The following is a 14,534-nucleotide window of genomic DNA, read 5'->3' on the forward strand; positions in this document are numbered from 1 at the left end:
GAAAACACTTTTCCACCGCCGCAACCTTTTGTACCTGTGAGATCCCATCTAGGGACCTTTTCCGGCACCCTGCCAGAGGGGGATTCGATCATGGAGGGCTTCTACATCAACTCTATTGCCCTTCCGAGGAAGCATGAGTAGTTTACCACAGACCTACGGGTCCATAGCTAGTAGCTAGATGGCTTCTTCTCTCTTTGATTCTCAATGCCATGTTCTCCTCGATGTTCTTTGAGATCTATTCGATGTAATACTTTTTTGCGGTGTGTTTGCTGAGATCCAATGAATTGTGGATTTATGATCAGCTTATCTATGAATATTATTCGAATCTTCTATGAATTCTTTTATGCATGATTTGATATCTTTGTAATTCTCTTTGAACTACCAGTTTGGTTTGGCCAACTAGATTGGTTTTTCTTGCAATGGGAGAAGTTCTTAGCTTTTGGGTTTAATCTTGTGGTGTCCTTTCCCAGTGACAGTAGGGGCAGCAACGCACGTATTGTATTGTTACCATCGAGGATAAAAAGATGGGGTTTTCATCATATTGCTTGAGTTAATTCCAATACATCATGTCATCTTACTTATTGCGTTACTCCATTCTTTATGAACTCAATACTCTAGATGCATGCTGGATAGCGGTCGATGTGTGGATTAATAGTAGTAGATGCATAATCGTTTTGGTCTACTTGACATGGATGTGATGCCTATATTCATGATCATTGCCTTAGATATCGTCATAACTTCGCGCTTTTCTATCAATTGGTCGGTGCTACTTCTTGAGCTTGCGTTCATTCTTCCCTTGAATACGAAAGGGTGATGCAGCAAAGTAGAGATAAGCATTTCCCTCAGTTTGAGAACCAAGGTATCAATCTAGTAGGAGACACTACTGCAGGTTGCTGCTAACGCGACACTGCGATCAGAGACCCTTCGACGAAACTGTGTGCGATGAAATAATCGCAAACGGTGGTGTAAAAAACCGTCAAAAAAGGTGCAAAATGTTTGCGATGGAGGATGAATCAAACATGGTTTAGATTTTAGTTGCGTTTGCGTTGCAGGGCACACCGTCCAGTTCAATTAACTGTTTGCGATGAGGAGGAACAAAAGAAACGGGCGGCCAAATCAAGATGTGTGCGATATACAGCTTACAGTTCACTCAGATGAACTGTTTGTGATTAGGCAACACACAAAAAACGGTCAGCCAGATCAAGGTGTATGCGATATACGACATGCGGTTCACTCATATGAACTGTTTGTGTTGAGACAAGAGAACAAAAATGGTTCAATATAACAAGATGTGTGTGATACGCGACAAACAGGTCTGTAATCATAAATGTGTGAGAAGACCGATAATAACACAGACAGTTGCTGCTAGTAAGACGTGTGTGGTGTGCGATGGGATTGCATACAGAACAACAACAACAACAACAACAACAACAACAACAACAACAACAACAACAACACACACACACACACTTATAAGGACATGGTTGCATAACCAAATTAAAAATCAACTTACATAGGTGGCTACTACAACCATGGCATTTGCACACACCAAAGTTAACTATTACATGCATAATTACATAGGTGGCTACTACACACATGGCATTTCCACACACCAATAAAGTAAACTATATATTACATGCATGATTAACTAGCATAAACGATCATCTGATCATCATCTACTTCTTGTGATGCTTGCTCTGTTTGTGGCTCGATTTGGGCTCGTTGATTTGGGTAACGAGGCACTTCCTCATGTCAACGATCTGCTTGTGCATCTCGTAGCATGTGTACACGCTCTTGGCTGCAAACCCGAGGTGAGGTTTATCCAGTTGCCGCATGCATGCCCTATGCCAGGATACGAGACTTGTTCTCTGGGCAGCCTGGTTCATCTTTTCGTAGTAGGGGTTGATGATGGCTGAGGCGAGTTCGACCAGGGAGTCCTTCGTGCTGACCCAGACCCTGTAGTGGTCATGGATTTCGACAAGGTTCTTGCAGGCCAAGCCCGTAACACTGAGCGCTTTTACATCGTCGGTGGTTCCCACCATGGCGAACTTGTAGTCGGTGCTGTTGACAAACCTGTTGAAACGGTCACAAGGCTCTGTGGCCATGCAGTAGTGGTAGATGACGACATGATGGCGCATGCACAACTGGGCGACGGCAACCTTCTGATCTATGCCGGGACGACCGGCAGTGTATTGGAGGTCCATGCCGACCACCTTGTACTTGTCTCGAGCAAGCAACTGCTCAACGTTGTTGATGTAGTCGTCTACCGCGGCCGGGTCGATGGTGTACACCACTGATAGATCCGTCTCCCTCGCGTGGGTCTCCACTCTATGCTCAGCGAACTCCATTAGAGCACCGCTAGACATCCCCTCTCTATATGTCGTGGTGGGTGTGCTTGTTGTGTTGTGGGGCGCGATCAAAAGGTTGAAGAGACTAAGGTTATAATGGCCGCGGGAATTAAAGGGGAAGCCGGACGGCCAGGAATATCGGCAGGCCCTGATGGCAGTTCTAATTTGCAGTGTGTAACTCCATCGTGCCGCACGTAACTGCATCGCATGGCAAGACGGGCGGCGCAACCGCATGCATATGGGGCCCCCGACGAGATCGTGCGCACGCCCAACCGCTGGCAGAGCGCGCGTGGAGGGACGCAAGCAGAGTGCTCCGCGGTCGCCTCAACGAGAGCATATATATATATATATATATATATATATATATATATGCATATAGCAGTTGAACACGCAAGGAAAAGCTGTCCACAAGCCGATCGCCCCAACGGACGCGAGCAGAGCACGCCAACGGATGCGAGCAGAGCGCGCCGCGGCGCCTAACGCCAAGCACAGCGCACTGTGGCGCCTAATGGCGAGCAGAGCTTGCCGAGGGACGCGAGCAGAGGCCGGCACAGTGATATATGGCAAATAAGACAAACTGTGCGAGCAATGTCGGAGACATCAAGCATGAATCAGATTAGAGTTGCGTGTGCGATATGTGGCATACAGTTGATCCATCCGAGCTATTTGTGATGGAATAAGCCGTGTGTGTTGCGAGCAAACGCTTTCTAGTATATAACCTTAAATTTAACCAAAAAAGTATTAATGCATGTTACAAAAATTGTATAACTGGAAACTATGTTCAAATACGAATCTAGCGATATAATCTTTAGCGACATGCATTCATATTTTATTAGTTAAATCCTACTTATATACCAGGACAGGGGTATAGTAGGTAATTAAATCGCAAACGTTTTTTTGTATTAACCGTATGTGTACGTGTCCTTTCATCCTCCTCTCGCACGGCTTGTCACCCCGCTGCCGCAGACGGCTTACAGTGCAAGCTTGCGCAGCGCACGGGGGCGTTCTTTTGGCCAAACAGTGGCTCGAAGTGGTGCTAATGAATCGTCGGTGAGCCCGTTCCCGCGCAAGCTTCCCGCCTAACTCGGTGAAATCCCCCAAAATCCCAACGCTTACCGGCCTCCTATATAAACCCTCATGGCCGGCGAGTCATGCGTTGCATTTTCCCCTCCCTCCCTGTAGCTTATCTCATATGCTTCTCCCACAATCGCCAATGGCACCGGTCCGTCGTCGTCGCTCAGCCACTCCGCCGTCATCAGAGGACAACTCCAGCTGGGAGGCTACACCGCGGCGGCGGCGTAGTCCCTGGCGTAGTGTAGTGTGCATGGCGTCCCTGTTGGGTGTGCGCGGAACACCCACCACACGATCCACCGCCGCTGCCCATCGCCAGTTGTTGCTGCCACACCACCGTTAAAAGCCAGGCCCATTGCCCGCTCCGCCGCTGCATCCCAAAGGCGGGAGGTGGCCGTCGTGGCCGCCACCCCACTGCCGGCCATCACCCGCTCCGCCACCATGGCCCGAAGGCGGGAGGTGCCCGTCGTGGCCGCCACCCCACCATCGGCCGCGGTGGCCGCCAGCCCACCATCGACCGCCGGGATCTTCACCCTCTCTGCCACCGCCGCGCGAAGGAGGGAGGCGGAGGTGGAGGCCCGCACGTGCGTGAGCGACCTTGCATGCTACATCGAGTTCCTGCGGGAGGAGGAGGAGCGCCTCGTTGAGCACGCAAAGAGCCTTACCGCAGCCGTGGCCGCAGCACACGCCGACACGGAGGCGAGGAATCAGGAGATCTATGAGCAGTCCGGCTGCTTCGAGAGGGATCGTCTGGAACAGCAGTGGGTGTTCGAGCTGGCGAGCGTCACTGAACGTGCAGCAGCGGCAGGCACCGTATTGCATTTTTCCAGCTCATCGGTAGGCTCCTCCTCCTCTGCCTCTTACTGAGTGCGCTCGGTAGAGGAGAGGCTGCCGAAAGTAGCACAAAGCCCCTCCGTAGTAGTAGTAGTATTTAGGGGCTATTTTGGTAAGTTCATCTGACTATAGATGTGTGGTGGAACTGTACAACGTACTTAAAATTAGCTAGTATATATAGTTGAACTAGCAATTTCGGTATGTGGTTGGCAACAATTGGGGAAAAGTTTGGTTGGTTTAGCTATTGAGTTGAACTGTTTGTATAAATTAAGAACGACTGCTTAATCTATGAATGAAATCTATGCTTAATTACTGAATTGTAGTTGCAAAAATTAGATAGTGCTAGTGATTTTTAGCTGCATATTTTGACAAATCGTAGTGTTACAAGGATTGACAAATGGCAATGTTACTAGATCAACAAATGTCAATCTTTACAGTTTGACAAATGGCAACATACCCAATATGACATATGAAAATCTTACCAAATTGTTTGTACGTGGTTCCACACGGGTCATCCAGAACAACCGTTTGCGTTGAAGGGGGAAGACCATAGCTCTCACTTTGCATACAGGTGTTCTACCTAAAACATTTGTGATCAAGAGCTGCAGAAATCCTGCTTGGCACATTTTCTCTTGGCTTCTTGGGGAAGCTGTCGGTTTGCATACGGGTGTTCTAACTAAAACATTTGTGATCAAGAGCTGCACAAATCCTGCTAGGCACATTTTCCCTTGGCTTCCTGGGGAAGTTGTCGGTTTTGCATACGGGTGTTCTAACTAAAACGTTTGCGATGAGTGTTTTATATTAAAAAACCGCATTAAACTGCGGCTTGGGCGCCATTAATGGAGAGGATGCGAGCAAGGCGGGCGGCCATGGAAGTCAAAGGGCTCGCTTCCCGGTGAGCCTGTGTGGCGTACAGCTCACACGCTTCCTAGTGAGCCTCCACATTGGAGTACAGCTCGCACGCCTCCCGTTTAGTCAAGCACTCAAGCACCTGTCCGCACGGCACCTCCTAGCCATTAAAAGAGTGAGGCGTGGCGTCACGTGACTGGTTAACAGAACGCACATAATTTAAATTATACAAAACGTTCGAGATGTTATAGTGGCAGCTATTTGTTTCAAAATGCCTTTCTTGGCTGTTATTCGAGTGCGCCTTCTCTCAAAATGGAGACAAAAAATACCACAGCATGTCGGGTACCATTCCATTATAGCATGCCAAGTTTCATGAATTTCAGGCGAGTTTTGGATTTACTAGAATTTAAAAACAAAGTATCTCAACGTTTTGCTGGCAATCAACAGTGCCCCGGTGTTTGAAATTCATTCCCATTTCTTGCATGGGACTTAAGCATACACCGAAGGACATATATTTGATTTTTCAACCAATTTATATGCATTGGAGCATGTGCATGTAGTTCAAATTTGAATTATGCACATAAAATGCCTAGAATACCCAGTTAATGTATAAAAATGTCCAAACGAACCACGAAAAATTCCAAAATTAAACACAACACTCATGTTGTCCTATGTTGCCACTAGAAAAAAATTGAAAGCAATAAGACGCAACAGATATCGTTTCGTCCCCAAAGGTAGCACGTTCCCTACCGAAACCATCACGCTTGTTGTGAGAAGCTCTGGTTTGTGAGAAACTTATACCCAAACCTGCCCCAAATGAGACAAAAAATTTACCACGGCATGTTGATGCTGCTCCATGATAGCATGCCAAGGTTCATGAATTTCAGACGAGTTTTGGATTTACTAGAATTTAAAAACCAAGTATCTCAATGTTTGCGGCCGAGTGACGGTGGCAGGGTGTTTGAAATTCATTCACATTTCTTGCATGGGACCTAAGCATGCACCGAAGGACATAGATTTGATTTTTCAACCAATTTATATGCACTGGAGCATGTGCATGTAGTTCAAATTTAAATTATGCACATAAAATGCCTAGAAAACCCAGTTAATGTATAAAAATGTCCAAACGAACCCCTAAAATTCCAAAATTAAACACAACACTCCTGTTGTTTCTATGTTGACACTAGAAAAAAATTGAAAGCAATAAGAGGCAACGGATATCGTTTCGTCCCCAAAGGTGCACATTCCCTACCGAAACCATCATGCTTGTTGTGAGAAGCTCTGGTTTGTGAGAAGCGTATACCCAAACCTGCCCCAAATGGGACAAAAAATTTACCACGGCATGTTGATGCCGCTCCATGATAGCATGCCAAGTTTCATGAAATTCAGAAAAGTTTTGGATTTACTAGAATTTAAAAACCAAGTATCTCAATGTTTGCAGCCGAGTGACGGTGGCAGGGTGTTCGAAATTCATTCCTATTTCTTGCATGGGACCTAAGCATGCACCGAAGGACACATATTTGATTTTTCTACCACTTTATATGCATTGGAGCATGCGCATCTAGTTCAAATTTTAATTATGCACACAAAATGCCTAAAAAACCCAGGTAATGTATAAAAATGTCCAAGCGAACCCCAAAAAATTCCAAAATTAAACACAACACTCATGTTGTTCTATGTTGACAGTAGAAAAAAATTTAAAGCAATAAGAGGCAACGGATATCCTTTCGTCCCCATAAGTGGCACGTTCTCTACCGAAACCATCATGCTTGTTGTGAGAAGCTCTAGTTTGTGAGAAGCTTATACCCAAACCTACCCCAAATGGGACAAAACTTTTACCACGGCATGTTGATGCTACTCCATGATAGCATGCCAAGTTTCATGAATTTCAGATGAGTTTTCGATTTACTAGAATTTAAAAACCAAGTATCTCAATGTTTGCGGCCGACTGACGGTGGCAGGGTGTTTGAAATTCATTCTCATTTCCTGCGTGGGACCTAAGCATGCACCGAAGGACACAGATTTGACTTTTCAACCAATTTATATGCACGGGAGCATGTGCATGTAGTTCAAATTTGAATTATGCACATAAAATGCCTAGAAAACCCAGTTAATTTATAAAAATGTCCAAACGAACCCCTAAAAATTCCAAAACTAAACACAACACTCCCGTTGTTCTATGCTGACACTAGAAAAAAATTGAAAGCAATAAGAGGCAACGGATATCATTTCATCCCCAAAGGTGGCATGTTCCCTACCGAAACCATCACACTTGTTGTGAGAAGCTCTAGTTTGTGAGAAGCTTATACCCAAACCTGCCCCAAATGGGACAAAAAATTTACCACGGGATGTTGATGCCGCTCCATGATAGCATGCCAAGTTTCAAGAATTTCAGACGAGTTTTGGATTTACTAGAATTTAAAAACCAAGTATCTCAATGTTTGCAGCCGAGTGACGGTGGCAGGGTGTTTGAAATTCATTCCCATTTCTTGCATGGGACCTAAGCATGCAACCAAGGACACATATTTGATTTTTCAACCAGTTTATATGCACTCGAGCATGTGCATGTAGTTCAAATTTGAATTATGCACCTGAAATGCCTTCAAAACCAAGTTAATGTATAAAAATGTCCAAACGAATCCCGAAAATTTCCAAAATTAGACACAACACTCATGTTGTTCTATGTTGACACTAGGAAAAATTTGAAAGCAATAAGAGGCAATGGATATCGTTTCGTCCCCAAAGGTGGCACGTTCCCTACCGAAACCATCACGCTTGTTGTGAGAAGCTCTAGTTTGTCAGAAGCTTATATCCAAACCTGCCCCAAATGGGACAACAATTTTACCACAACATGTTGATGTTTCTCCATGATAGCATGCCAAGTTTCATGAATTTCAGACGAGTTTTGGATTTACTAGAATTTAAAAACCAAGTATCTCAATGTTTGCAGCCGAGTGACGGTGGCAGGGTGTGTGAAATTCATTCCCATTTCTTGCATGGGACCTAAGCATGCAACCAAGGACACATATTTGATTTTTCAACCAGTTTATATGCACTAGAGCATGTGCATGTAGTTTAAATTTGAATTATTCACATAAAATGCCTGGAAAACCCAGTTAATGTATAAAAATGTCCAAACGAACCCCAGAAAATTCCAAAATTAAACACAACACTCATGTTGTTCTATGTTGACACTATAAATTTTTTGAAAGCAGTAAGAGGCAACACATATCGTTTCGTCCCCAAAGGTGGCACGTTCCCTACCGAAACCATCACGCTTGTTGTGAGAAACTTTGGTTTGGGAGAAGTTTATACCCAAACCTGCCCCAAATGGGAGAAATTTTTTACCGTGGCATGTTGATGCCGCTCCATGATAGCATGCCAAGTTTCATGAATTTCAGATGAGTTTTGGATTTACTAGAATTTAAAAACCAGGTATCTCAATGTTTGCGGCCGAGTGACGGTGGCAGGGTGTTTGACATTCATTCCCATTTCTTGCATGGGACCTAAGCATGCAACCAAGGACACATATTTGATTTTTCAACCCGTTTATATGCACTGGACCATGTGCATGTAGTTCAAATTTGAATTATGCACATGAAATGCCTACAAAACCAAGTTAATGTATAAAAATGTCCAAACGAACCCTGAATAATTCCAATTTTTTGACGACACACCTATAGTTGCATGTTCACTGCAGATAAAATTTCTAGCAATTCAAACACCATCCTTTGTAGCTGTGACCCCATTACATAATTCAAATCAAGACGAAAAATCAAGTAAATCGCACACAGTTTATTATCACCAACCGTGTGTGATGCAGCACAAAATATCTTGGAGCACCGTCGGTGTATAGTATGCCTATGGCTTACGCGAAAAGGTGCGTCGGCTACAGTCAACAGCCGGCATGTCGAACACACTAGCTCACTCCCCAAATATCATTTCACTGTCCAATCGTCGCCGGTGAAAGATGGGGTCGTGGACCTGCGTCATGAGTGCAACTTCGGCGGCCCACTCCGGCGAGAGCGCGGCTGCAACCGCTAGGCGCGTGCTAACAAGGTTCGTGAGGGCGACCGCAATCTGCACCCGGGCGGCCAAGGCAGCCCAAACGGCCGATATTGCTTCTCAGGCAGCGGCAGCAGCATCTGCCTCGGGGATAGCAACTGGCGAGAGCGGCACAACAGCTGTCCGTTCCGCAGCGGCAGCCTTAGCCCTGAGGGAGGCCGCCCACGACCATGTCGAGGCCATCCACACCCAGCTCCTGTCGGTCACGACACAAATCGAAGGAAGCTTCTCCGACAACGGTCGACAACGCACAACCGAAGAGTTGGCAATCGCCGCGAGAGTTCGACCAGCCGTCCGTTCTTGTGCGGCATACCTTGCCACGACGGAGCCCGCCAAAGCCCAGATCACGGCCGCCCACGCCCACCTTGTGGCGGACTATTCCAAAGTATGGCGGACGTGGATGGCGAGATGCTTGCCGAGTATGGTGCGATTGATGCCATGGAGCCCCTTCTCCAGGAGACCGTCGGGCGCGAGCTGGGCATGGAGGCGGCGGTGGAGATCGACGAGCACCACCCGTAGTAGTACTCTTTGTTTTGTTTAATTAAGAGCGCCGGTCTTTAATTTTTTAGAGTAATGTTTAGGTCAGCTAGCTCTGTTTAATTGTTGAAGTTGCTCGATTAAGAAGTGTGGGTGTGTTGTAGTCTCCTTTGTGTACCCAAATTGTGCAATGACGTGGATGACCACTGTAACTAGGGAAATTCGAACCAAAATTTTTGACGTTCAAACTCATCACACACTTGTTAAGCTATCTGAATCGTTTGTGATGTTCACATATCGTACACAGTTCTGAATAAGAGACCGTGTCTGATGACACTTTGCGCGCCAGTTTTTTCGCTGAAGCGAGTCCACATTTTTGGCTTCCGTGGAAATATCTACCTCCCCGCCCCTCCCCCTTACCAAAAGCCACATTTCCCCTGTTTCCGCCTTCCTTTCCAAGTTAACCCTTCACTCCTTGCTTGCAGCGCCGCATCGTCACCGGCGACCCTCCTTCACGCAGCTCGGCCTCGCCTATCCAAGCAGGTAATCCACACTCGACCCCCATCCTCCTCCTCCTTCCACATCCCACATGCCCCGTCCGTCGACGAGACACCTTCCACCCAAATCACCGACCCCTCCACCAAATAAGCGTCGCCCTAAGCCATGGTGCGCACAGTATAGCCAGGATCTCAAGGAGCATTTGGCAGCGAAGAAGCAAATCACGGCCGCACACGCAGATGAGGTTGCGATGGCTGCCATTCGTGTCGACCCCAAGATCTTGAAGGAGCCCCTCGCTGTCGAGGCCACCATCGACGCCTCGCGTGTCGACGGCGCGACACGGTTGGCTGTTTGGTTCAATTCTGCAATGCGATGTTCAATTGTTGTGGGTGCATTCTGTTATTGTATACCATGTGAGAAATAAATCGAATTTGGCTATACTAAATACATGAGAAACAAATACAATTGCTATATTTCCAAGTTGTTAAGCATGCTTGGTTTGGCTAACTGTCTGATCTTCTATTAGGAGTATGTTATATTGTGCAATGTGGTGCTCAGTTAACGTTTGGTTCATTTCTTGTGGTGTTTAGTTATCTGTTTTGTTTGGTTCAATTCTGCAATGCGATGTTCAATTGTTGTGGGTGAATTCTGTTATTGTATACCATGTGAGAAATAAATCGAATTTGGCTATACTAAATACATGAGAAACAAATACAATTGCTATATTTCCAAGTAGTTAATCATGCTTGGTTTGGTTAACTGCCTGATCTTCTATTAGGAGTATGTTATATTGTGCAATGTGGTGCTCACTTAACGTTTGGTTCATTTGTTGTGGTGTTTAGTTATCTGTTTTGTTTGGTTCAATTCTGCAATGCGATGTTCAATTGTTGTGGGTGCATTCTGTTATTGTATACCATGTGAGAAATAAATCGAATTTGGCTATACTAAATACATGAGAAACAAATACAATTGCTATATTTCCAAGTAGTTAATCATGCTTGGTTTGGTTAACTGCCTGATCTTCTATTAGGAGTATGTTATATTGTGCAATGTGGTGCTCACTTAACGTTTGGTTCATTTGTTGTGGTGTTTAGTTAACTGTTTTGTTTGGTTCAATTCTGCAATGCGATGTTCAATTGTTGTGGGTGCATTCTGTTATTGTATACCATGTGAGGAATAAATTGAATTTGGCCGTACTAAATACATGAGAAACAAATACAATTGCTATATTTCCAAGTTGTTAAGCATGCTTGGCTTGGTTAACTGTCTGATCTTCTATTAGGAGTATGTTATATTGTGCAATGTGGTGCTCAGTTAATGTTTGGTTCATTTGTTGTGGTGTTTAGTTAACTGCTTGGGTCAATTCTGCAATGCGATGTCCAATTGTCATGGGTAGAATTTTGTATTGTTGTGCATGTGAGGAATAAATCAAATTTGGCTGCACTTAATACATGAGAAACATATACAAGTGCTATATTTCCTAGTTCTTAATCATGCTTGGTTTGGATAAATGGGTTTTCCATGTGGCTTGAATTAATCTGATGAATCTGCAATGTGCTTATTTTTCATCAACATATTTTACATATAGCATGCGAACCCTTACTTAACCTGATGACTAACTACCTTATATGTGTTGCAGGGAAACAATGGGAAGCACTGAGGTTTACAATCGAGGTTAGCACGTGCATGGTCCGTTGTCTAATACCACATTATTGTGCAATTGCAGGAACCATTCTTATATTTAGGTTTTTAACAATTTGGTCTTGCACATGTAGGTCCTGCTGTCTGATGTTTTGACCCACTGTTCGACCCTTTTTGCATCTTGGGAAATGAGTTGTCCATGAATATCAGTCAAGTCAAGAAACTCAGAAAGATTGTTAGGATAAAGAAATTAGCGACAAAAAACAACAAGATCTTTGTCTGCACAATGAAGAAGACATCAGTTCACTACAGGATGGTACTAACTATTATACCTTGCATTTTTTATTCCTTTGCCCCATTTCCAATATAGAGAAGATATTTATGCACATCCTTCTTTTCAGGCCTTTCCAAAGCAGCTCACTAATGATTACCTCTCAAACCACCTGTATCACTACTAGGAAAAGGCCTGCTAGTGGCGCACCTGTTTTGGCTACTAATGGCGCACTACAGGTGCGCCACTAGCATCACGCCATTAGAATTTTTTACTAATGGCGCACCAGGGAGTGCACCATTAGTATATCCCACGGTGCGCCATTACTATCTGACTTAGTAATGGCGCACCACATAGAAGTGCGCCATTACTACCAATTTTTTTCAAAAAAATTTCAGAAACTTTTTTTCAAATTTTTTTAAAAAAAAATTCACAAATTTTTTTCGTTTCTTTCTTAATCTCGCGTCACTATGGCTTAATCTCAAGCCAATATGCTTAATCTCAAGTCAAATCGCACTCCGTGGTTAAACTTCCCGGAAGGTCACCCATCCTCACACTACTCGAGCCCGAACACGCTTAACTTTGCAGTTCTATCCAACCCCAGCACCAGCTCACTTCACAAGCACTTGTTGATATATCTATCATATCAATCCTATTAAACCTTGTTGATGCGTAGGACTTTGTTCATGTTCATGAGTGTGATGAAATTTTGAAAAGATATTTCAAACTCCCCGGTCATATTACGTATCATATTTTGAAAAAAAATTCCAAAAAAAAGTTTTTTTGAAACCAATTTTTTTCTGTTACTAGTGGCGCACCTAGCAAATGGTGCGCCACTAGTAAGTTTGAATTTTTTTCATTTCCCCCCTCTAGATCTTAAAAGCCCCGTATCTTTCGTTCTGTTAGGTTTTTGGGGATTTTGAAGATGTTGAACTTGGTTCCCTCGGTTCAAATCGTATGTAAATTTTCGAGTAGATGATTTTTCATATAAAAAACTTTTTAATCCGAGTTCGTACGCAAAAGTTATGCCCATTTTACAAATTCCAGAGAGATTTTGCAAATAAAGTCGAAATTCATATTTGTAAATTTTCCCAACAACTAGACCACATATCACATGAGAAACTTATTTTATTTTATTTATTTTTGACATTTCCATCATTTTATTTTATTTTTTCTAAAACTGAAAAGACGGTCCATGGGGGGGGGTGCATTCGGTGGAATTTTTGGGCAAAGTTAGTAATGGCGCACCGTGGGTATGGTGCGCCATTACTAGTTACTAGTAATGGCGCACCACACCCACGGTGCGCCATTACTAACTTTGAAAAAGAAACAAAAAAATTTGTTAGTAGTGGCGCACCGAGGGTGTGGTGCGCCATTACTAGTAATGGCGCACTGTCCCCTCGGTGCGTCATTACTAGTTTTGAAAAAAAAAACAAAAAAAATTGTTAGTAGTGGCGCACCGAGGGTGTGGTGCGCCATTACTAGTTAAACTAGTAATGGCGCACTATCCCCTAGTGCGCCATTACTAGTTTTGAAAAAAAATTAAAAAAAATTGTTTGTAATGGCGCACCATGGATGTGGTGCGCCATTAGTATTTGGACACTAATGGCGTACCAACACATGGTGCGCCATTAGTATATAGTAGTGGCGCACCACATGTGTGGTGCGCCATTAGTGTCCATATTATCTATAGCCCTTTTCCTAGTAGTGTATGGTGAGGAGGCGAGGAAGATATTCATACAACACCCACGATTCAATATTGAAGTGTTCCTGAAGAGGACGAAGGATGGACAGTCAATCATCCATAGGCACTGGCCTAAAGTTACAAAGACCTTCAACATCAATGAAGGCTCAATATTCGCCTTCTACTTCAGCATTTTTCCAGATGAGATACATATGTCTATGTACCGTCTATGGTGCTAATTTCGAAAGGTTATAGATGTTGCATGTGAAACTTGGTGCTGGTGTAGTTGTGTAATGGGGTAGCTGAGTGCTGAAGCTATATGATGTTGTACTCTGGTGTATTTCAATTATGAAAATGAAATATATTGTGGGATTAATATGAAATGTCAATTAGATTAATAAATGGATTATTAATAATCAGATAATTAGCCTGCTAATTGGTTTTTTTATTGCAAACGGTTATTGAGAAAACATCGTGTGTGATGCATTCAATAACGCACACAGTTTCTAGGAATAAACCATGTTAGATTAATGAACAATCACACACGACATCCTCTTGAAAACTATTTGCGTTAGGCCACCTGGCGCAAACGTTTGCTGCATAAAAACTGTGTGTGATGAACAGCCTTTGCCACATAGTTTCTTCTATGCACCGTGTGTGATGCATTCAATAACGCAAACGATAAAATTGTTAATATCGTGTGCAATGGCAACGCTATAACAAACGATTTAACGGGGAAAATTGTGTGTGATGTACCTGTGAACGGAAATGTTTTCCTTCGAGCGACTGTGTGGGA

Source organism: Triticum aestivum, chromosome 5D, assembly GCF_018294505.1.
Source record: "Triticum aestivum cultivar Chinese Spring chromosome 5D, IWGSC CS RefSeq v2.1, whole genome shotgun sequence".
Classification (NCBI taxonomy): Eukaryota; Viridiplantae; Streptophyta; class Magnoliopsida; order Poales; family Poaceae; genus Triticum; species Triticum aestivum.